At 39.7% G+C, this 25,079-nt stretch overlaps 1 protein-coding gene across 1 annotated transcript in view; it reads left to right on the top strand.

Moving 5' to 3' along the window:
- The window catches only part of Jph1 (junctophilin 1), an 80,696-nt gene that overhangs the window by 34,217 nt on the left and 21,400 nt on the right, over window positions 1-25,079 (top strand). The window lies entirely within an intron of this gene.

The following is a 25,079-nucleotide window of genomic DNA, read 5'->3' as shown; positions in this document are numbered from 1 at the left end:
TCAAAAATAATCCCAAACCTTTTAGGCCCAATATATTTAAAATTCAGAACTTACTAAAACAGTGAGGTACATATAGCACAGATTACATGACATCCTTAGGGTATCTTAGTAACCAAATTCATTCATTCTTCAGGGAAACCGAATATTCACAGTAAGAGGAAGAAAAAAAGAACAATAAAGACTGTGTCAGTTACATTGGGATTTAATTGTTAAATATAGCACTAAACTTTAAAAATAAGGAATTGGAGGGGTTTTTAGCTGTTTAGATCTTAGAATTGCAGATGAAGAACTATAACTTGGAATGAGCACGGTCTGCACACTCATTTGTTATTTAACTATAATCTGCAATTCATTCCATACCAGTGTGTAAAGTGCTTTCCCTTCAATAAGCAATTAACATTGGTTTACATCCTAGACTTGTAGAAAATAATTGAAATATATATATATATATATATATAGTAGTGTGTATGTTGCATATAATGATAGTTTCAATAACAAAGATCAAATCTAGATCCATTCACTAAATTCTAGCTCTTTAGAATAGCTTAGTGCTTTTAAAAAATAGTTAGAAATAGAAATCATACTGGTCTATGGGGAAATGGTACAATTTTTACCTAGGTCAGTAAGGTAATAATGTATAATACAATAATTCGATTCGTGTTGGAAAGGAGCCATAAGAGCTAGAAGTGAATTTTCATTATTCCTTGTGAGAATTCCTTTGACAAGTGAACACATTTCAGTTTGATTTATGTTATTATGCTTATTCTGTGTAGGAAAAGTTGCTATTAGGAAAGGCAATAGGCTGTTTCCATAGTGGAGACACTTTTGAATTGGTGTGTCAGCAGGTGACTGAAAGGAGAAAGACGTGTAATAGCATGCGCAGTCGTCACCCTGCACTGGTGTTGGGGCAGAGCAGCCTGACTAAATAAGGCAATGCCCAAGTGAGCCTTATCAGCACTTGACCAGAATCTGGGCGAGCAGCTGAGATACAGTGCCTGGCCACTCATTCTGCAGTTCCTTTATGTCTTGGTACATATGCATTTATGACATCAAAACTTACTGCCTACAGTGCTCAGAGTCGTCGCACCTGCATTTTTATTGTATATAAAGTGAATAAGAATGGAGCATAAGTCTCTAGAGAGGATAAAGGAGAGAGTTTGGTTTACTGTTCCAAAAATGTGTTGTGCATGTAAGCATACTTATTTTTAGTGATGTGTCAGTGGAGAGTTTGTTTAGTTCATTCACCAGTCCTGGCTCCTGAAGGTTTTTTCCCCCTGCTACCACAGTACCTCCCAGCTGGCCTAACATTAGGGAAAGAAGGACTGGGGAGAGTAAGGGATCCAAGGAAGGAAATTTGCCCCTTGGATGTTGGAGAAAGAGGAAAACTCAAATTGTAAATCCTATGCAGGCACTACTGGCTCGCCACTATTCTGTTCATTCTGTTGGTTTCTGTTGTTTAGATTCTGCTAGTCTATATATTTCTAAAAAGAAAGTGGAGTGACTTTTATAGCACTAAATCCAAGGGCTCAGGTCTGTTGCCAACAAGAACTGTTCTCAGTGCATGTTAGCGTTCAAGCCACAACCTTGACTTCTAATCACAACTTGGGAGGAGGGCTGTATGTGTACAGGCATGCTGTAAAGGAAGTTTCTGAAATTTATGATTATCTTACACCTCTATAAGATTAAAATAGAGCTAAAAGATAGACAAATGCGTGTAGTCAAAGCTCTGAGCTGCATTCAGCACTTATATCCATCTTCTGTCTCCCTATTTGTTTATACATTTTCCCCCCTCTTTTTCCTTCCTCCCACCTTTCTTTCATTTTTCTTAACCCTTAATGTAAGAAGATCAGTGTATTTACTGGCATTCTGTGTCTCACTATCATATAATGCCCCTCTCTTCTTCCCTCCACCAGGCCCATGCCTTTCCTCTCTGGAAGAATATATGCATGATTGGTGTATGTTACTGAGCATATGAAAATTCAAAAATGTACTGCTGTTCTATTTTTAAGCTTCCATCAATGGACATGCCATTCTCTACAGCTCATTTCCTTTTATTAATAATATTAAAATGTTGAATACCAGTTTACATTTTTAGTTTTGAATGCGTCTTGCATAGATGTATTTTCCTACCATGTGTTAAGATCTGCCATCCTATGTACATGGATGCTACTTGTCACACAGTATCTTAAGGCTTGCAATGCAGCACATTTGACTTTCCAAATGTGCAAAGGACGCATTCGTTGCCCCCCGCAACACCTCTCTATCATAAGTAGTATTATAGTAATCATTGTGTTTGACTGTCTTGAAAAAATCAACATGCATTAAAATGCCTCTGGGAAACCATTGTGGTACCTGATTAAATTCAAATATGTACATTCTACAGTTCTTAATTTAAAATGTTTTTTCTACAATAGATGGCTGCTCTCCAGCATAGCATGAAGACTCTTCACATCTCTGTCCTAATGGCATAGAAAAAGATGTAGCCTTTCTGATAGAGAGTAGGGAAGGCATTCTGTGGTTGAGCAGATGGCCCCTGGGTGTTCTGTTTTAGGATAAAATATTCACACATCCTCCCTAATAATAGTTTGGGTCCCTGATAGGGAAACTTGGTAAAAGATTCTTGCCTAATAGACACGCAAGGAGGACTGATCTGATTCACCCTCTGTAATTTAAGGTAGTGGAATAGTGGAATTGTGGAAAGAACACATGCAATCAGCCTTGACTCTACCTTGGGTAAAACCTCTTTTAACTTTTGTGTCTTCATCAATAACATTAGAATACTTTTAGAGCCCTCCCCATATAAGAAATCAAAAGGATTAAATGCATTTGTATATGGAATGTCAGATCTTTCATAAGCTTTCAGTGAGGAGTAGCATTAAGAAATCCTAACCTCAGACTGGACCAGACAGCTTCACAAGCATGTTTTAAAGAGACACCTAATAGTCATTTCTGTGTAGCCTCACCCCATCCTGCTATGTGTTACAAACATGCCTGCTGTTCAGCTCTCCTGGAAAGGAGGAGGTTGGTAGTGGGTGGTACCAGTGGTTGTAAGAAAAGGACAGAGTGTGGGAGGGGGAAATCCAAGAAGATTTAGCATATGACCTAAGACCTCAGAAGTATGAGTGTGAGGAGATGAGTGTGGAATGAGTTGGGTCAGGGTTGGGGTAGCTGTCACTAACCACACAGACAGTGACAACGAATCCCAACCACATTGCTATGATGCCAGGCCTCGATGCTTAGATTCCCAGAAATTTAAGGTTTTAGCATGTTTAACAGAGTTTCACAAAACAGAATAATCTCAAATGTTCTTAGAAATTTGTCTGTAGATACTTATAAAGAAGTATGAAGTTAATCCAGTGAGTTGGACACTAGGGGTAAGTCTGTATGACCGAAATAATTGGCTGAACACATCTGCCCACTTCGTATTTTCAGCTCTCTTAACCAAATTGGCTGACAGAGGATCAGTCCTCTATGCTCCTACCATATTAAGGCAAGCCTCACACACCCAAGTAACCACTGGTGACATTCTGATCCAGGGAGGATCATGGTAGGTAGAATTGGCCCAGCAATGCTAGCTGATTTCCAGCTGGTGATTAATTTTATCTGTAGCTTGAAATGTTGACCCAGATTCTTCTTATTTGCATGATCATCCTGATGAAAGTTCATTGTATTGTATTTAAAATATTTAAGTAAAAAGTTTTAAGGTATTTAAGATTTAAATTTTAAAAACCCATATGATAAATTTGGCTTTTTCCCCCTCCAACATTTTGATTGTTTCCAGTAGATGGACAGATTAATATGGAGAAATAGGGTTTTATCATCAGGCATGTTTCATGGCTGTGATGTGCACTGTGGACAAACTACTATCTACTGGAATGTTTCCTTACACATGAAGTGGAGAGTATAATAATAATTTGAATGTCCAACACAGTAATTTTTTGTTCATGAAATAGAAAAGTTTGGATGGCTGTTGATGCTCAGTAATAAGAGGGCAGTATTGTATATCTGTATATGATTAGAAAATGTATGTGTCTACATGCATGTATTGGCATTACCTAAATATTAAAATTCTAATTTTCATATTTCTCTTAAGGTCCTGAGATAGTTTTGTTGGGTTTGGTTTTATTCTGTTTCTGTCAGTCATTGGGTCTGAATGAACTCAGGGCCTAGGTACTATTACCAAGCTTTTTTGCTCAAGGTTGGTGCTCTACCACTTTGAGCCACAGCACCACTTCCAGTTTTCTGCTGGTTAATTGGAGAGAAGAATCTCATGGACTTTCCTTCCATGGGCTGGCTTCAAACCACCATCCTCAGATCTCAGCCTTCTGAGTAACTAGGATTTCAGGATGAGCCACCAGGGCCTGGCTAAGATAGTTTTTTGAGTGTTGTTTAACCCTAAAATTGACTGGTACTTTGGTCATGCTAAACCCACAGGAGACAATGTATACTACTCCTTCATGATTTTTTACTATCCAGCTATCATCTAATCTGATCCTTTCCTCCTCCCCATTGCCACACATTTTGTCACCAATAAGAAAGATGAATTAGTAGTATTTAAAAAAAAACAGTTGGGAACTAGTGTCTCTCACCTGTAATCCTAGCTATTCTGGAGGTTTAGATCTGAGGATCCTGATTGAAAGCCAGCCAAGTAGGAAAGTCCATGAGACTCTTATTTCCCATTAACTATGAAAAAGCCAGAATTAGAAGTGTGGCTTAAGTGGTAGAGCCCTAGCCTTGAGCAAAAAAAATCTCAGGGACCATTCCCAGGACCTGAGTTCAAGCCCCAGGACCAGCACAAAATTTAAAAAATAAAAACAACCAGGCACTGGTAACTTAAACCTGCAATCATAGCTATTGAGAGAAGAGAGGCAGAGATTAGGAAGGATTACAATTTAAGGCCAGCCTTGGGGCGGGGGAGTTTGTGAAACCCCTATCTCAACAGAAAAATCTCCTTGTGGTGGCTCGTCATCCCAGCTGGGAAGCATAAAAGCATTCTCAGTAGGAAGCATAAAAAGGAAGACCAACTCAGGCAAAAAGCAATATCCTATCCCAAAAATATTAACCAAAGCATAAAGAACTTAAGGCCTGACTGAACCATTACAGCACCTTCCAAGTAAGTACTAAGCCCTGGGCTCCAACACCGCTACCACCAAAAATACAGATGAAATAATAAATGAACCCATACACTCATACAAATATTTGGGAAAACAAATATTTGATGAACACACCTGTCTGCTTTTCTGAAGAATAGTACAGTTCTTGGCAATCAGATCTAGAGCAGCCATTCCTGGGCTATACACTTTTATAGTCCATGGAAATAGTACCATCTTCCGTCAAGTTTCCAGCTATGGCTGAAGAAAGGATAATTTACTGCTGACAGTGTAGTCAAACATAATGATTATTACAGTACTGCTTGTGAAAAATAGAGAGGTGTTAGGGGCAACTTACCCATGGCAAGAGGAGTGGTGAGTAAAATGTGGTATGTGTAAATATTAGAACATTATGTGACAAGCTACTGGACCTACATTGAAACATTGAACTTAGCTGGTCAAGGCATGGTGTGCTGACTGAGCCAGGTCTTTGTTGCTCAAGGAAAAGTAGACCAGTGACCCAAGGCAAAATACCCTTTGGCTGGCCAGCTTCTGAGCCAGAAATAGATTTTGTGTTCTCTGCAGCCATTCATTGTACTTCCAGAATAGAAAGAATGCTCTTGTGGGATAGAACTAGTGAAGCTGATTGTGTGTACATGATTATGTGTGCAGGTGAGTGTCTGCCTGTCTTGCTTTGTAACTTGGAAATCCTTATACACATACTTCCTTATATCCTCACAAAATAAACATGCAGACAGTACCAGTTCCACACCCCCAAGACCTAAGTAACTGTCTGGTATCACACAGCTTGGAAAGGACAAAACAGGACCAAAATCTGGGGTTTCTGCCTAGCACTCAATCACCTCTTGGCTGTCCTGCTTCCCCCAGAATGTTATATTCACAAAGGTGTGGCTTGGACTCATTTAGCACAATATTTAGCCTTATACCTCACTGTCTTTTGTTATATTTTACAGAGATACAGAAGTATCATATATGTTGACATGTTTAGAAAAGAGAGAGATAAGGTTTTAGCTTCTATTTTCTTGGTGTACTTTAAGCAGATTCTTTTTTTAAAAAACTAGCAACACTAATAGACTGGTTGGGTTAATATCACAAAGAATGAGACATTCATCCTGCTACTTTTGGGCATGTTCTAGAACCTGTGAATATATGACTTATCTAGAAACTTACTTTGTTACTCATGATACATATTCTGTGTGTAGTTCTGAGTGTGTATTCATTTAACTATATGATCTGTTTAGCATATCTTTGTGGAATCCTGAAAGTCAGATCCTGCTGCTGTCCATGTTGCCAGGTAAAGAAACTGAGGCTTGATGAGGATGAGAAACTGGGCCCAAGTTCAGGCTCACGAGTGGGAACAAGTAATGCTCACACCCAGGTGAAATGACTTTAGGCCACTGGCTCTTACCCACTACTGAAATGCACTCAGCAAACAACAAGAAAGTCAGCTTGTGAGTATGTTCCAATGTGGTGTAAGTGATATTTTTAGTTTGGCACTTTTAAAGTCTTTAGCACCTAAATAATGTGTCCACACCTATAGAACAAATCCAGGAAGGCAGTGAAATTTCCATTATCCAGTCTAATTCAAGATTGCTTTCATGCCACAGTTGTAACAATAGCCTGGTTTGGGAGGGGTTCAAATATTATGAGTGCAAAGATACCTGAGGACATGCCCAGGGCAGTAGGTGGAGAGGTAACAGCCAGAGCCTCCAGATGGCCCAAGAACAGCAGGACCAGGATGGGATGCACAAGTTGCCTCAGGGCAGCCTGGCAGGCAAGAGGCTTCATCTGCCACCCGAAGGGCGAGAAGTACCTACTTACTGTAGAGGGTTTGGCAAGCATCACCTGCTGAATCCTAGCAAGAGAGATCCACACCACACCACACCACACTGACAGCAAACTCAGAAAATCTCTTATCTTGGAATAGGATCATTTCAAGAGTGAAATGTAACTATCATTTGTCAAATACGTCATTTTGCATTTGGTTCTAAACTAAAAATCACTTACCCTTCAAAGGTCATTATATCAATGCCCATGATAAGGCAAAACAGATACACTCGTTTAAGAAAACTTTTTAAAAGTCATCACATAGTAATTTAGGTGAAGACGAACACCAACTACACACAGGAAGAAATTGGAAACAAAGTGCACCATGCGAGATACCAATAGCAAGACTAAGGCTGCAGGTGTGCACATGGTCACAGGTGAAATTCTTACCTTCATTCAAGCCAGCGACCACCACTCTACTACAGGAGCAACTGCCTATAATTTTCTCAGTCATTCAAGTAAAACCCAGCACATAAAAAACACCCAGAAAATATCCATAGAATTATTGTCATCATCATCATCATCATCATCAATACTTGTTGCTTAATACAACCATAGTAGCCATATGTTTATATTTTTTCCAGTGATAGTACTTTATGGATTGCAAGTTTTTGAACAGGAAAAATCTGCATCCCTCCTTTTTATGTTCTCCTGTTACTCCCAAGTGAGACGCAGTTCTTAGAGCTGACTTCCTATCACAGGGCAGAGCTCAGAGGTGGTCCCCCTGCTCACACCATCAGATAACCTTGCTGTTCAGGATGGGTGGAGCACAGGCTCACAGCTAGTGGGGGGCACAAGGGCTCATCTTCCTCCACTCACCTCTCTTTTCCTTACCCAGGAATTTGGCCTATATTCCTTTTTCTTTTGGTCTGGCCTCTGTCATGTGGAGCTTTATTTATTTAATGGTCATTCCTTTCCTTTCCTCTTTAAGAAATGTGATGTGATTTCTTTTCTCCTTTGTCCCCTCTGTCATTCCTAGAAATAATGACCCATAAACCCTTTGTTATCTTCAACTTGGGGTACAGGGTCTGTATATATGTGATAGTTGATAATTACAGAGAAGCTCATGAGAGAGAACAGGTTGAACTAATAATTAGGAGTTATTAGGAATATATCTTTAGAATCTCTAATAATACTCATTTCAGGTCTTTTGTTTTCATCTATTTCCTGCCTTAATTCAGACCTAAGTAAGACAGATCTCTCAGACATCTTTCTTAAAACAAAATGAGGAAGAGCTCGCCTCATAGCCCCACTTTTTGAGGAAACCTTGATGCCTATTATAGTGGGTACATTAAAGAATTTGAAATGTATCTAAGGTCCCAATGTTGCAGGGTAGCCATGATTACCTTCTCATTAGCAGATCTCTGTGGCAGGTTCTTGGCCATCTCATAGAAAATGCTTGTCTCACTGCTACATGATTTGTGTAGTTTTTGTGGAGGACTTATTTGTTGACATTTCAAATTATCTGCCTGACTATGAGTACCTTAAGAGTAGTATAGGATTTAAAGTGAGTTGTGCCTTGGTGAAATTTAAACCATCATTATATCTAGTGGCACTTGCATGTCTTCCCAGAAAAAACAGACACCTCTGTTTTGACATTTTCTTCCTCTGTATTTTGCCACTTTGGAGGTAAGTTTGGGAGTCTATATCCCTAACTAGCTACAAGTAACCAAATAGTATACTATTCTTTTGTTAAAGATACTTAAAAGTTGTTTCTTATTAATTGACAAGGCTATGTGGGTGATTACTGTTTTTAATATAATGTTTCTAAAATTATGTTCTTGCTTATCCCAGAAAACCTCAGAAGTCTGGGCTTTATTTACTACCTGCTTGGATACAATAAGGTTTATTCAGCAAAAGGAAAAAAAAAGTAGAAACTTGGCTGAAGGCAGGAAAATCCTCATAGCTCAAACAGTGCAAGTAAACAGCTCCAGTATACACTGGCAGAAATCTGCTTTCTATACTTTGCTTTTCTATAGGGATATTGTTATGTTAACTAGACTGGATTTTCATCTACTGCCAACCAAGTAGGCATGTCAACATCTAGACAAAAATCCTAGATAGGAGAATATTTCACGAAAAGCTGTATATTGATTCCTCAGGACAGTGAGAAGTCTGGCTTTAGGATCATTTTGAAAAGTATATCGGAGCAGCTATTCTATAGAAAATGATTGTTTATGTTTTTCTTTAATTGTTAATGCATTAACTTTCTAACCTGTCTTTCTGCTTTGCAGCAATAACATAACTGCAGATGAGAACTCACACCATCTGTGTAGCACCAAAAGTCATAAACTCATGACAAGAAAGGGGTGAGGGGACGAGATGTGGGGGTGGGGGGTTGGACAAAGAGCTTCCTAGGCTATCTTCCTCTTTTTCTTCTTCTTTTTTTTTTTTGGTTGGTCATGGGCTTGAACTCTGGGCCTGGGCACTGTCCCTGAGCTCTTCAGCTCAAGGTAAGTGCTCTACCACTTGAGCCACATGCCACTTCCGGTTAATTGGAGATAAGTCTCATGGACTTTCCTGCACGGGCTGGCCTTGAACCACAATCCTCAGATTTTTCAGCCTCCTGAGTAGCTAGGATTATAGGTGTGAGCCACCGAACCCAGCCATATCTACTTTTTTTTTCCTTTTTTTTTCTTTTTTTCTTTTTTGTATATATTTTTATTGTAATGATACTGTACAGAGGGGTTACAGTTACATGAGTAAGGTAATGAGTCCATTTCCTATCAAACATTGTTACCTCCTCCTTTTTTTTTCCCCCTACTGTCCCTTCCCTCCCCCCCCTGTCTCCTCCCCCCCCCTGCCCCGCTGCCACCCCCCCCCCCCCCACCCAGGTTGTAAAGTTCATTTTCATTTTCATCATAATGTCTTATACATCTTATCATTACATTGGGTCAACCTGTATCCTTATTTAATGGGTATCTACTTCTTAAAGCTCAGAAACTTGAGAAAGCTGGCTTTTTTGAGTCTGTGAAATTTCTTTTAAAGCTTTCTCAACAGACACATTATATTTCATAAAATTCACATCTAGGACGGGCTTTGGAAAATTGTTCTATTAATATCTCAGTGGTCTTCAGCAGAAGCCAGCAGCATCTGTGCTTCTCCTCTCATTCTTACCTGTGTTCCTCCGTTTATTCTTAAAATTGTTAGTGACTATTCCTTGGGTCCTCACCAGGGCTCATGCCACCCAGTCAAGTGATAAGTACCAGAGGAACCGGGCGTGGGAGTCAAGCCAGCGGCGTGCTGGGATGTATATGATGTGGAATCAATCTCATATAGCTTGACTGAGAGCCAAAGCACAATTGGATTATGTCAAAAAGGGGAAAGGTGCCACGTGCCTTTGCTATGTTTCTTCCCCGTGGAGGCCAATTCAAATATAGCCTACTACCACAACTTGTCCAGAATTAAAATAGCTCAGAACAAGTGGCAAATGGCAGAGGATAGGGCTCTCTGCCAGTAGATGGCTAAGGGAGGGAGAATATCGGCTTTTGAGCTAGATTCTAGGCTTGAAAATGGCACAAGATAGAACAGCTTGGGATGCTGCAGGATAGCTTCCATCAGCCTAGTCAGATATTTAGAAGCCTAGAAGGATATTTCCAAAGCTAAGTAAAGCAGGCTACATTATTTTAAAAGTCAGCTCTAGTGACTGATTCCAGTTTAATAATTTCTCATCAAGAATCAAGGACAATACCATTGCAATTAGGTTTTCTAGGCAGAGGAGACATTTTTCACCTGTGAAATGAATTACACAATAGCTTTGTTATAATGCTTTATTTGACAATAGAACTTGATATTGTACCTAATAAAATGATAATTTATGAGCTGCCCTGACTTAACTAGTTACCAGAGTAGTGTTGGTCCACATAAGAGTTTCATTAATACTTTAAACAATTCATTTCTTTTCTGGAATATTTTATTTGGTTGATTGTTTTTTTTTTTCTTTTAAATTCCAAATCTTTTATTCCCTTGAGATTTAACAAAAACAGAAAATATTTCATAGTCAGTAAAGAATTAATCCCAAATGAAAAAGAAACACTTATAACAGTACTTATAACAGTAGTTAACATGTGCTGGGCTAAATGTATTTCTCAATCAAATATGAATATTTAAAATGTCTATATATATACTTATTTATGTACATATTCTTTTCTCAAAGTTCAGTGTTTGCTACCAAACATTTAGTACCTCTTCAGAAATTTTTGATGATAAATACAAAGTAAACATCACCTTACAGCATTGAAAGTGATGGTTAAAATCGATGTTACATTGATAAGATTGCAAAGCAGATTAAAAATATAATAACCTCAGGTTATTATGTTTATACCTATGTTTAGAGGAAAAATGATTTTGCTTCAATGAAGATAAATACAAGTTATAAATCTTATTAAAACATGCCTAGATCTGAGCACCAGCTCATGCCTGTAATACTAGCTACTTGAGAAGCAGAGAGCAGGAAGATCAAAGTTTGAGGCCAGCCCAGGTAGAAAAATTCATAAGACCCCTCTCAATCTATAGCTGTGAATGGCAGCAGGAGCTTGTCATCCTAGTATGGGGAGAAGCTGAGATCAGGAGGACTGATGTGGCTCTAGGCCAGGCCAACAGAAAACTCTGTGAGACTCCATCTCAGTGGAAGACACTGGGTATGGTGGCACACCTATCATCTCAGCTATGATGGGAATGCCTAAAATAGGCAGCTAGTTGTGTATCCAGGTAGGAAATGAGACCATAACTCAAAAATAACCAACACATTAAAAAGGCTCATGGTGTGATCTAGCAGTAGAATACCTGCCTAGCAAGTATGAAGCCCTAGCTTCAAACCTCAGTGGGGGGGAGGGGAAGCTACTCCCAGATAGCAGATCATGAATATTCCAAGCAATTTAATGATGTAAGTCTTGGGAATCAGTCTATCAGGACCAAAAGAAAATGGTGAAGGTCTCCTATTATTTTGAGTTACAGTTTACCAAGATTCTACCACTTACTTTATTTGAATCATTGCATCCCTGCCTCTAAAAAGCCCATATTTTTATATCATTGTCTGTGCATCTGTCTTCAGAGGTACCTTTTCCCCACAAGTATACCCAGTGTTCCTTTTATCTAAAGGCACTAAATAGGAAAACACTTACACCACCACTTTATATGCTTCATCCATAGTTTTCTTCTCAGTATCCTTGAATAAACTATTGTTTTATTTCTTTTTTTTTTTTTTTTTTGGGTCCGGTCGTGGGGCCTGAACTCTGGGCCTGGGCGCTGTTCCTCAGCTCTTCAGCTCAAGGCTAGCACTCTACCACTAGAGCCACAGCGCCACTTCCGGCTTTTTTCTTTTTGCTCATGTGGTGCTGAGGAATCGAACCCAGGGCCTCATGCATGCAAGGCAAGCGCTCTACCACTGAGCCACCTTCCCAGCCCCCTATTGTTTTATTTCTGAGCATCAGAGTATTCTCAGTTTAGCACAGCAAATGCTGAAAACAGGTAAATACAATAAAAACAATTTTGAGATTCTCATGAGGAAAAAAGAACAAAACCTTTTAAGAATTCAGGAAGAACTGGGTGATCTCCTGATACTTCCTTTTAAGCTTGAAGACATTAATTACTAATTTGGTGTTTGGGGGAAAGAAACTCTAAATTGGATGAGTCTTTTAGTATTTTTAACACCATCTAAAAATGTTCCTGCTAAAGAGCAACCTTGATGACAACCAAATCTGTCCTATGGTCCTTTGTAAGATGCTTTCTAAGCTTTATTATTTCACTTGGAACTCAGCCAAAACTGGTTTTTAAAAATATATATGGAGGAGAGAAAAGCTCAATTTTTTTTCATTTTCCAGTAAGAACCTTAAATATTATTAAAATTAGAGAATGATTAGAGAAGTAAAGAGATGGGTAACATGTTCAGATAGAAAGCATAAACAGAAATTTATAACTGGAAGATGAAACAATAACAGGTTACACAGAAATCTATTTGCACAACTTGTTTGTCTTAAAGGTTAAGAGACCTAGGCTCCACTCACTCGGTCTGTGTGACTCTTGAATATATTTCTTCACTATATGACTCTTGAATATATTTCTTAGGCTCTCTCGAGCTCAAATCTTTACATAGGATGGACTGGAGGATGGCTCAAGTGGTAGAGCATTTGCCTAGCAAGCACAAATTTAACTCCTAGTACCACCAAAATGCAGTAATAATAATAATAATCAAATCTCTACAGAAGGAAATGAAATTGCCCATGAGGGCCTTTCAGATTCCCACTTTGTTTCTTTATTTTTTATTTTGCCAGTCTTGGGACTTGAACTCAGGGCTTAGGTTTACAGGTTTGCTGCTGCTGCTGCTGCTGTAGTGATGATGGCTGTTCTTGTTCTTGTGTGTGCATGTACACGCACATGTAGGCATGTGCATAAGACTAGCTCTCTACCACTTGAGGCACATCTCTTAGCTTTTTTTGGTGCTCATTGGATATTAGTGTCTTATGGACTTGCCTACCTGGGCTGGCTTCAAATTGCGATCCTCAGGTCTTCTTAGCCTCCTGAATAGCTAGGATTACAGGCATGAGCCACCAGTGTCCAGTTCCTACTTTGTTTCCTAATGTGTCTGATAAAGCAAAAGTTCCATGAATCACTTGTGTAGAGCAAGAGGGTTCATGTACATGAAAGAAAACCTTTGCTCATGCTGTTTTGTTTCCACACTACCAATACCTGCCAATAATAATAATAATAATAGAGCTAGAGGTTTAAAGTAAAAATAGTTAAGGATCTCTTGGTTGATCAGTTGTAAAATAGTGAAACTGAAGTACAGTTCCTATCAGAAAATATAAAGAGAATAACCATAACTCAAATATATTAGCATTCCTCACAAAAAGCCTTTCAAAATAGAAGGTTTGAGAATAATTCTGTCAAAGATACAGAATGGTTTTGCATATCTAACCCCATTCAAGTTCAGTGTTCATTACCACTTAGTATCAAAATCCTAACAGAGAAATGCAAGGCACATAAGGACAGAATGAACTGAAGAGATAAGCTGGGAGCTCTGGGATTTTTAGAGAGCCATTTCAGATAATGTAAGATAGAAAATGGCTTCCTTACTACCTAAGAGATTGTCCTTTATCTGTGAGTTTGAGAGGTTGTAAAGGTTCCTGTCATTTCTAAAGAGTGAAACTGTGATTGCTAAATTTTCTCAAATGTGTAAGTACTTATAAAATGAAACTGGTTGAGCACTGAAGAATGAGTTTTATGGGCATTTGCAGCATTAAATGGGGGTTGAGCCAGATTACAATCTAGTCACTTGGTCCATTCATTCAACTGAATACCCCTGCTAGCATCCTGTGCACTAACCATGGTATATAGTCTTAAGATTGCTCTGATTCTCAGCCTTACTTTCATCTGTACCTATAATAGATCCTTGGCAATGGAAGGCAAAAACAGAACACTGATGCAGAAATAAAAACAGCTTTGACTTTTAATTTTTATGGATATCTAGGTGGTCTTCTTGAAGTGTGTGTGTGTGTGTGTGTGTGTGTGTGTGTGTGTGTGTGTGTGTGTGTGGTGTGTGCCAGGTCCTGGGGCTTGAACTCAGGGCTTGGGTTGCTGTCCTGAGCTTTTTTGCTCAAGACTAGCACTCTACCACTTGAGCCACAGTTCTACTTTTGTTGATTACTTGGAAATAAGTGTTTCATTACTTTCCTGACGGGGCTGGCTTCAAACATCAGATCTCCGCCTCCTGACTGGCTAGGATTATAGGCATGAGCCACAGTGCCCAGCCAAGATTTTCTTGAATTTCAAAGGTTTCAAAGTTCATTCCAGGTACATCCAGATATTCTTATGACAGCCCCAAAGAGAAAGTGTTATAATGATTGTGTCTAGTCTCATTTTATAGAATGTGCATCCATTTTTTAAATAACCTAGTTCAATCTAGTTTAGTAGTAGTAAGCCAAATTCAGTCAAAATAAGACTGATTCTATAAAATTTGCTATAGGAAAGGCAGCACATTTTAACCAGCTAAAAGAGTACCTGAAACCATGAAAATCTACATGTATATGATTTTATACCTATCAGGTTGCCATCACATTTTTCTTTCCATTCTTACTCAGTCCTTTCTATTTCGCCTGGCCCAAAGGCTGCTGTTGGCCATGTCCCCTTCCTCCCTACCCAGAATACTGAGATGAGTTACAATGATGCTCCTCACCCTTCTGTCCCAAGTCTGCATCGAGTCTACCTTCTACCTTCTCTGCTTGTCCCAAGAAAGAATGCAGAATCACATCAACCAAAGCTCCACTTCTCCTGCTCCCACTCAGCAATTCTGATGTTCCTCTCTCCCATTCCTTAGAACTGTGAGCAGTGCTGCTGCCCAATCTTCACCTCCTTCTCTTAAGCACCCAGATTCTCCCCCACTATCACTTAGTTTCTTCAGAAGACTAATCAACAAGCATTTACCTAGAAATACCCTCTCTAATTCTGAGGAAATGGAGGCACAGTGAACATGATAAACTATAGTGATTGCTCCAATATCTCTGGTTCTGAAACCCATGACACTGTCTCTTTGAAGCATAGCATTGTTCAAATAACCTTAAGACACTGGATCAACTCCTCACTATTTTCCCCCTGTGTCTTTCACATAATTTTAACAGTTGTCATCTTTTTAGTTTCTTCATTTTCCCCCTGTTCTCTGAGCATCCTTTTTTCTACTTCCCAACAGGATCAGCTCTCATTTATGTAAAGTAGAAATAAAACATCTTTTTCCTTGACCCAGCTAATTCTTCTGGTTACTCTCCAAATTTCCTCCTTTTCTGGGTCAAAAGTCTCCAGCATATGGCCCACACCTGCTTCCTCTACTTCCTCTGCCCAGTTCCTCACAGACTCCTTTCCATCTGGCTTCAGCAATGGTCTTTTCAGACTTTGTCCTCTCAGATGGTCTATCAGACTCAGCAGGCTTTACTTGGCTCTTCCTCTTCCCAGCAAAGGTTAGGATTGATGAACTATTCCTTTCTCAGAGTCTTACTGGCAATTGCTCCATGAGCCTCAGGCTGGGAAAAATGCAGCTGTCCTGGAGAAAAAAAAAAATTCAGACCTGGCCCAGATAAATACTGAAAGCGACACACAATCTATCTAAGAACAAAGATCTTGAGGGATTCTGTTAGGAGTTCATGAGCTCCCATTGTCACTTTCCTACCAGATTCCTACGACACTTTTGGCTTGGACCCACAGGTCTCTGCTTTTCTTCGCTTAGCCAATACTAGAGCCTGAACTCAGGGTCTTGTGCAGGCTCAGCTTGTTTTCCTGGCTGAGTTCTACCACTTGAGCTATGCCTCAGGACCTCTTTTTGCTGGACCTCTTTTAATTTGGAGATGGAGTCTAGAGGACATTTCTGCCCAGGCTGGATCAGATGTGATTGTCTGGATCTCAGCTTCCTGAGTAGCTAAGATTACAAACAAGCCACTGGCACCAAGTGTTCTTCGTTTTTTACTTTTTTTTTAAATGCATTTGTCCACCTTTCATTGAGTTCATCATGGTTTTATGCTTTTGTTTATAATGTAAACATTTAGTTTCTCTCATAGCCTTGTTCTTCCAACTATAAATGTGTATTTCATAGAAAATCTACTCCAAAACCAGTCTCGTTATCACCTTCACCTTATTAACAGGGAGTACACCCCTTGTCTCTGTAGTGAGGCCGTGCATCTGGATACCTAGTTGGAAATCTTGAGCTTACCTCTAATATTCCTCCCCTCATTATGTGTTTAACCATTCTAGTAATATGTTTGAAGACATCCATAACACCAGGCTTTAAGAGCTAGCTAAACAGACATGAAGATTTCAAAGTTCTGACACTTTTCTAAAATGATTACTTTAGAGCTATCACCCTTATTTAGTTTCTTAGCATTTATAGCTGGGGTTAGCTAGCAACCTTCTCAGTGGAGAGCCCAACCTTTGGCTTTTTCTCCTTACTTTCTCTGGACATAGTACACTTTGTGAGTACTTGTTCATAGCTTGATATTTTTGAATTGTAAAATACAGACACATAAAATTTCCCAGCTTGACCACTATTCAGTGTACAGCTCAGTGCACAGGTCTGCCCACATTAGCATACAACCATTCACCAGGAGTTTTGTATCTTGTGCAAGGACAGTGCTTGCCCATTAAACAACTCTCCCATCCTCCCCTTTCCCCAACCCCTTTGTCTCCAACCCACCAGCCACCATGCTGCTTTTTATCTCTACCAATTTGACTGCTCTAGGTACATCATTCAGTGTTTATTTCTCTGTTTTATCCTTGCTGTAGCGTGTATCAGAATCTCATTTTCAAGTTTAATGATCTAGTTATATATCACTTTTTTGTTTATCCATTGATATTGGGGTTGCTTCTATCTTTAGCTATTAGAATGCTATTCTAAAGGGTGTGCAACTTGAAACCCTGTTTTCAATACTTTGGAATATGCAGCCAATTGGTGAGTCATACAGTAATTCCATTTTTTAACTTTATAAGGAACCACTGTTTCCACAGCAGCCATACTATTTACATTCTTGAATAAAGGTTCAATTTCTCTATGACCATGCCAACAATTGTTATTTTCTGGATTATTTTGATAGTAGCCATCCTAATGAACATGAAAGTGGCATGTCACTGTGGTTTTCATTTGCATTTCTCTTATGTTTACAGTGATGAGGAGCATCTTTAGCCAGTAAACTACTTCTATATCTTTTTTGCAGAAATGTCTGTTCACATCATTTGCCTGTGTGTGTGTGTGTGTGTGTGTGTGTGTGTGTGTGTGTGTGTGTGTGTGTGTGTGTGTGTGTTGCCAGTCCTGGGGCTTGAACTCACAGCTGGGACACTGTCCCTTAGGTTTTTTTTGCTCTAGGCTAGCACTCTACCACTTGAGCCAGGTTCCACTTCAGGCTTTTTGGTGATTAATTGGAGATAGGAGTTTCAGAGACTTGGGGCTGGGAATGTGGCTTAGTGGTAGAGTGCTTGCCTAGCATGTATGAAGCCCTGGGTTCAATTCCTCAGTACCACATAAACAGAAAAAGCTAGAAGTGGTGCTGTGACTCAAGCAGGAGAGCACTAGCGTTGAGCACAGAGAGGCTCAGGGACAGTTCCCGGGCCCTGCGTTCAAGCACCAGGACTGAAAAATAATAATAATAATACTAATGTGTTTCAGAGACTTTACTGCCCACTCTGACTATGAACTCTCATCCTCAGATCTTAGCATCCTCAATAGCAGGCATGAACCACCAGCACCCAGCTCATTCACTTATTTTTTTTTTCCTCCCTCTAGGTTTCCTCTTAAAGGCTGGCTGTCCTGCTTGAATTCTCTTAGTTAAAACTGTCTAGCTCTAGCTCTAGCTCTCCTCGAGAGCACTTTCACTGTTACTCTGTGCCCTGGCTTTCTGCTTGTCTGTCTGCTGCTTGCTTGCTTACTTATTTAATAAAGCTCCACCAAGTTGTTTTTTTTTTACCATCCTGACTTGTTTTTTTTGCAATCTTGGCCACATGGTAAGTTTTCATAAGACCCCCATACTTTTAGCAGGAGTTCAAAGGTCAATTTGTATGCTAACCCATAAATTCACCATCTTGGCCATATGGTGGGGTTTTCATGTGACTGCCTAACAAGTGTTCAAAGAAAACTTTGAAATATGAGATGCTCTGAATTCCTTTTTTTTTTTGTCGGTCGTGGGCCTTGAACTCTGGGCCTGGGCGCTGTCCCTCAGTTCTTCAGCTCAAGGCGAGTGCTCTACTGTCATTCACTTATTTTTAATAAGGTTTCTTGTTGAATTGTGGGAGCATTTTGGTATTCTAAATAATAATCCTTTTATGCTATGTGATTTACAAGTACTGTTCCCTATTTAGTTGCTTGAGAGTGGTTAAGTTTTGGGTTTTGTTTTTTGGGGGGAGGGCGGTCGTGGAGCTTGAACTCTTGGCTTGGGTGCTGTCCCTGAGCTCTTCAGCTCAAGGCTAGCGCTCTACCACTTGAGCCTCAGGACCACTTCCAGCTTTTTCTGCTTATGTAGTGCTGAGGAATTGAACCCAGGGTGTCATGTATGTGAGGCAAGCAGAGAGTGGTTAAATTTTAAAGAGCCATTCTAACCTTTAGTTTTAATACTTTTTAACTCTTCTTTAAGGCATTTCAAAACTAAAATATCTCAAAAAATTATCAGATTTTTCTCAACACATAAGTAACATGAAATGAGAAATCTTAGATAAGCTTTATAAAACAAAATTTAGGTAAGTTAGGAATGGTAGTACACCCCTTGAATCCTAGCAGGCTATATGTGCCTCAAATTTTAAAATATATTTTAAAATATATATGTATATGTGTATACACAAAGCCCTGGGTTCAATTCCCAGCACCAATGAAACACATAAATAATATTTGGTGTGTTCCAATCAAGGATGAGAAATGTGTCTTTGACTATCAATTCAAAGAATTATATTTTGATCAGATCTTAGGGAGTAAAGTCTATACAGTACTTAAGAAAAATGTCCTAGATAGAGAAGAAGAAAAGAGAAAAACCTTATAAAGGAGATTGCATAGCAGAATCTGCTATCTCCATCATTGCATTCGTCTGCTGAGCATTAACACGCTGAGATGGGCTGAGTTAAGGAAACTTAATAATACAAGAGCGTATTAGGGTTGTAAAGTGGCTCATGTGGTATAATGCCTGCCTAGCAACTGATAAGGCCATGAGTTCAAACCTCAGTGCCACCAGAAAAACCAACAACAACAAAAAAAGAGTGTATTGATCTGGAAATAGGCTGTTTTGTTTAAATACACTGCCAGTTTCCAGAAAGTGTTTGGAGCACTTGATGATGAGTCACAAACATAATAATGATCCTAGCGATGGGTAGAACCCTGTAGCTGGAGAAGAAAACTATGCACATACACTGAAGATTGTCTTACTCTACATTTCCTGGTTTCCTTAACATGAAGAGAAACAATAGATTATGTAGTTCAGGCCATATGGTACAAGGAAGCAAACTAGTTTATTTTCAGAGACCCAATTTTTCCTGGCCCTATACAATAAGGGCATTGTATCACCTGAGTCTTTATATATAAACCTAACAATGATAACACACAATGGGTGGATTTTATGAAAGATATGTAAACATTCTTTAAATGGATTTTGGCTCCTCCTTCCTCCACTTGATAAAAAACCTAATGTACAATACTTATTACAGTTCTGTGAAAGCATTTCTGTGATAAAGTAGTATGGTTTACCTTTTGATCTCATTGATAAGAACCATTTGTGGCTCAGACAGGTCTTGGCTTACTCCCTGGCTCTGAATGCTTTCAAAGCCTATTTTCTAATACATGTGCAAAATATAAAATGCCAAACTTCAATCGCAATTTTAGGCCCCTTATGTACTTTTTTATGTCTAAATAACTTGCTATCACTTTTAGAAGAAAGGAAGACTTGAACTCCTGCAGTGACAAATAGGATTAGCTGATGATGATGATGTCACTTGCTTTCAACCAAAACCTAAGAATTCTACTGGGAACTGAATGCAAGACCTTGTACTTGCTAGGTAAACACTGCCATTTGAGCATACCCCAACCCATGTCAGTTAATATGTACAAAAGACTGAAAATTAGAGATTGGGAAGATATCTAAGGGTCCTGCATTTTCTTTAGCTTGAAGAGTATAGCCTGAGCTTTATTGAGAACCAAATCAAGACTGAAGAACCTGTGTCAAAGTCAGTGCTGGTTACTTAGAAATCATACCTTAGATTTTTAGCGGTGTATATAGCTAGCTGTGTCTTGTTCCTATCAAAAGTGTGTTCCTTTTGCCACAGACTACTTTCTTCTTAAAAGGGGCTGCATCTGTGTCTGCACAAGATAATTGGTTTCCTCAAATGTAGGTCTCACATAAATGAATAATGCCACAGTCCAAAAGAAAGGCTAACTAATCATATCCTTTGCAGGTTATTGCCCATGATACCATAACCTAGGAAAGAATTTCTGGTTTATTATCAGGTCTTTCTAAAAGTAATGAAAGGTAAAGGGAATTGCAGGCAGGCTGTATCGTTGCAGTAACTTTGGTGTGATGATGGTAATGAGACCGGGCCACAATGATGTGATCAATTGAAAAACATATTTTGAGGGGAGTCAGTGCCACCTATATTCACTGACAGTGGAGATTCTTGATGGTGATATGTGGAGATTATTATGTGAGAAGCAGGGAGGCATTAGAATGACTGACACGTCTTGGCCTGAGCAACCAACAGATTGATGTTGCCATCAGCTGAGGTTTGGTTTTTTCACATGCCAATTGTTCTCATATTTAAATTTGCCTAATAATGATTTTCTTCACATGTTTAGATGTCAGAGAACATCACTAAGAAAGATCCTGAACTTACTTATTGGTGATAGCCTCTGCCCTCAAGTTTTAAGAACCGTGTCTGTAAACTTTGACTTCATATCTAACAAATTTTAAAAGACTAAAAGCAGCAAATTTCAAAGCAGGTTATTGTTAGGAAGAGACTGCACTTAAAAAAAAAAAAGTAGTAAACCATAAATATTGGGTGCAGTTCTATGTTCAGCAGAATCATGGTGCATTCTAGATTAAATTCTTCTTCAGCTGTGTCAGGCAGATAGAAGAAAGACCGAAAGCCAGGAGGTGGGGCAGGCATGTAAACACCTGCGTCCCTCGTCACAGGAGCAGTACTGCGCATGTTCAGTGTAAGGTTGAATATGCATTTTTTTAAAAAGCATTATTAAGGTTAAGAAAAATTGAGTTTGCTGCTTCTTTAAAAACATACCCAAAAACAAAATTAGGGAAACTAGATTAGTTTCTTCTGAGTAAAGTGACTTGAAAGCTCATGATCCTTTAACTTAGTTCAAAAAGAGAGAGGGGAGAGGGGAAGAAGGAGGAGAGGACAGGGAAGGGGAGAAGAAAGGAGAGGAGAAGAGAACTTAGTCATCAAGTTGCTGTTTAAAAAGTCAGTTGTAATGATGGCCTTAACTACAAGTGATGCCTGGCAAGATTATTCAGAAGTTCTGGTCGCTGGGGTGCTGTACACTGCTAACCTAGGCTATGTCCAGGAATGGGTCCAGCAGCTTCACAATGAGCCTAGCTGACCATATGGGCCTCTTCAGTTTAGCATGGTGCTCCTCCCCTCACCTGCACACTATAACTTTCTGCATGCGGGTTTATGTGTGATGACCGAGCCCTGAAAGACAGTTAGCAGCTCACGCCTTACTGAAAGGAGTTGCTTCTCAGTCACTGTTTATTGTCTTCAGTGGAGGGAAATATATATGATGGTGATTTGTAGAGATTCTTGAGGGTCCAAAGGCTTGGAAATGTTAGCTGTCTTTTGAGTAAGTAAGATGGGTCCTGAGCATCATATTTCTTTGAGGTATGTAAATTTTCCCTATGACTGGCTGTGGTAGATGGTGTCCATATTGAGTGAGTTCAGCTGATTGCCCCAGACTGACTAGTATAGCCCCACCCCCACCCCAGAAGCAACAAAGCATCTTAGCAACTAACTAACTAAAATGGTCATGTGTATCCCAGGATTTGGGCCTGGGTTTGACATATCAGCAGCCATGGCCCAATGAGTTTGGTGGTAACTAATTCAGAGTAGGGTCCTAGTTTTCACTCCCAAAATCACATCCACTAGAAGCTCTTGCATGGACCTCCGGATTTAGACTTGGCTGTGCTTTGGGCACTTCAGCCAGCTTTATAGGAGCCTTGACACCTGGAACAGCGCTAGCCAGGTATTACAGGAAAGTACAAGTAGACAAGTAAAGGGTTATGTTCAAAAGTGTAAATAAAGCTTCCCTGACGCTGGGCTTCCAAAATGTATTTGGAAGAAAGATCATCTGTCTCTCAGTTCAGCATGTTGTGAAACATGACAGGATACTGCTGTTTTGTTGGACTACATAGTAATGTGTTGCTCTTGTATTTGAAGAGTTTTGTAGAATTGTTAAAGGGCTAGAAGGTGACATTTTATTAGGCAGAATGGCTCTTCTGTTACAGCTTCATTAATTATGATACCTAGACATAATTGGGCTCTAGCTAAGAATAGCAGATAAAAGGGAAAGTCGTCCTCAGGAAAAAAAAAAATGAGTTGAGGTTCTGAGAAACCAAAAGAACATTCACAGAGGGCATCTGCTGATTCTCAGGCACGGTATCACCAGAGATGGCAATACACGGTCACAATAGCCAATTGCACAAGAACCTTAACCTTTTGACTGTCTTCCACTTCATGTTTTTAATAGACATAGACAGAAATAATTGGAAATTACCTGCAAGATTCAGAAATAACTATTTGGATGGTTTGAACTTAATCCACTCACTTTTAATTAATAGACTATTTTTAGAGCAGTTTTAGTTGCCAGAAAAACTGCCCAGAAAGTACAGAGAGTTTCTATATATACCTCTTCTCCCCACCCTAGACCCATGCACAGCTTCCCCTGTCTGGCATTGCCAACAGATATTAATGAACCAATATTGCTCCATTAATATTCATTTCTAATATTTACATCAGGACCTATTTCATATTGTATAGTCTGTGAATTTTGACAAATGTCCAACATTAAGACATTTCCTACTACAGAGTCACACAGTGTTGTTTCACTGCACTAAGGATGCCTCTCTCCCACCTCTTCTCCCTTCCTACTTGTACCCTGAACCCTTACCTGAGCATTCGACAACCACTGTTCTTTGTTTTGCCCATAGTTTTACCATCCCAGTTATTTTTAAGTAACTGCCTAAAAAAGTATCATTCATTTATTTATTCATAAAACAGATCCTCAGTAAATTCTATGGGCATTTACTTTGTGTATGTATTGGGATTTATAGCAAAGATACAGACATTAAAAATCCCAATCTCAGAGTCAGGTATAGTGGCACGTACCCAGCTGGAATCCCAGCCCTCGGGATGTTGAAAAACAGGAGTATTTGAGTTCAAGGCCATCCTTGGCTACACAGCCAGCTTGAGGTCATCTTGAACTACATCATGAGACCCCTATCTCAAAACAAAACTAAACAAAGGAGGAAGGAAGGAAGGAAGGAATCCCAGTCTCCATGAATCATATATCCTAGTATATATTCTATATATTCTAGTCTCTAGTGAGATAGACCATGAGCACACAGTATGAGAGGAGGTGCTTGAAGAAAGTAATCTGATAATGGCTTTTCCTACTTGCCAACCCCATGCCTCAGTTCAGACCCTCATCTTCCTTTTTTCCTTCTGTAGTCTGGCCCTGGGAGTTGGGCCTTCTGGCTTCCTCCCGCTGCCACCTGTTTTTCCCCAAGACCAGCAGGAGCCAGAGCCAATTCCTGACTCTTCCATTCTCTTGTCTCTGAGATAAGTGTGTATATTTCTTCCATACTTTCATTAAGGTTTTACTACTATAGCCTTGCCTAATACTGATAATAATATGATAAAAAATATACAAGGTTATAAGAAACAAGTGCCTGTATTCACCGCATAAAGACTAACTAGACAAGGTTGTTCCAGTTTGGGAAATGAATACTTCCAGTGCTTTGTCAAGCCTCCAATCCTCTCTTCTTAGGCTGGTAAAAATCTGTGTAAGTCCATAAGAAACCTGATTCTTTTTTGGGGGGGTCCGGTTGTGGGGCCTGAACTCTGGGCCTGGGCGCTGTCCCTCAGCTCTTCAGCTCAAGGCTAGCGCTCTACCACTTGAGCCTCAGTGCCACTTCCAGCTTTTTTCTTTTTGCTTATATGGTGCCGAGGAATCGAACCCAGGGCCTCAGGCATGCAAGGCAAGCACTCTACCACTGAGCCACCTTCCCAGCCCGCCTGATTCTTTTCCCTACCATTTTCTCCCCAACTCTCTAGCAAGTTAAGATTTTAGTAATTGGAGATAAACCAGAAAGGGAATGGATTACTCCAAGATCCATTCTGTCCTCACCTGCTGGACCTACTACTAGCCCTTTGAATCTGATAAAAGAAGCAAATTGAGGGGCTCAGTGGTAGTGCTTGCCTTGCATGCCTGAGGCCCTGGGTTTGATTCCTCAGCACCACATAAGCAAAAAGAAAAAAGCCGGAAGTGGCGCTGTGGCTCAAGTGGTAGAGTGCTAGCCTTGAGCTAAAGAGCTGAGGGACAGCACCCAGGCCCAGAGTTCAGGCCCCACGACAGGACCCCCTCCACAAAAAAAGCATATTGAAAAATCAACTAAATGGAATCCTTGT

The sequence above is a fragment of the Dipodomys spectabilis genome, unplaced genomic scaffold, assembly GCF_019054845.1.
Source record: "Dipodomys spectabilis isolate Male_0828 unplaced genomic scaffold, ASM1905484v1 ptg000063l, whole genome shotgun sequence".
Taxonomy (NCBI): domain Eukaryota; kingdom Metazoa; phylum Chordata; class Mammalia; order Rodentia; family Heteromyidae; genus Dipodomys; species Dipodomys spectabilis.
Note: the sequence above shows the minus strand (reverse complement) of the source record. Positions and strands in the feature narration are given on the sequence as shown.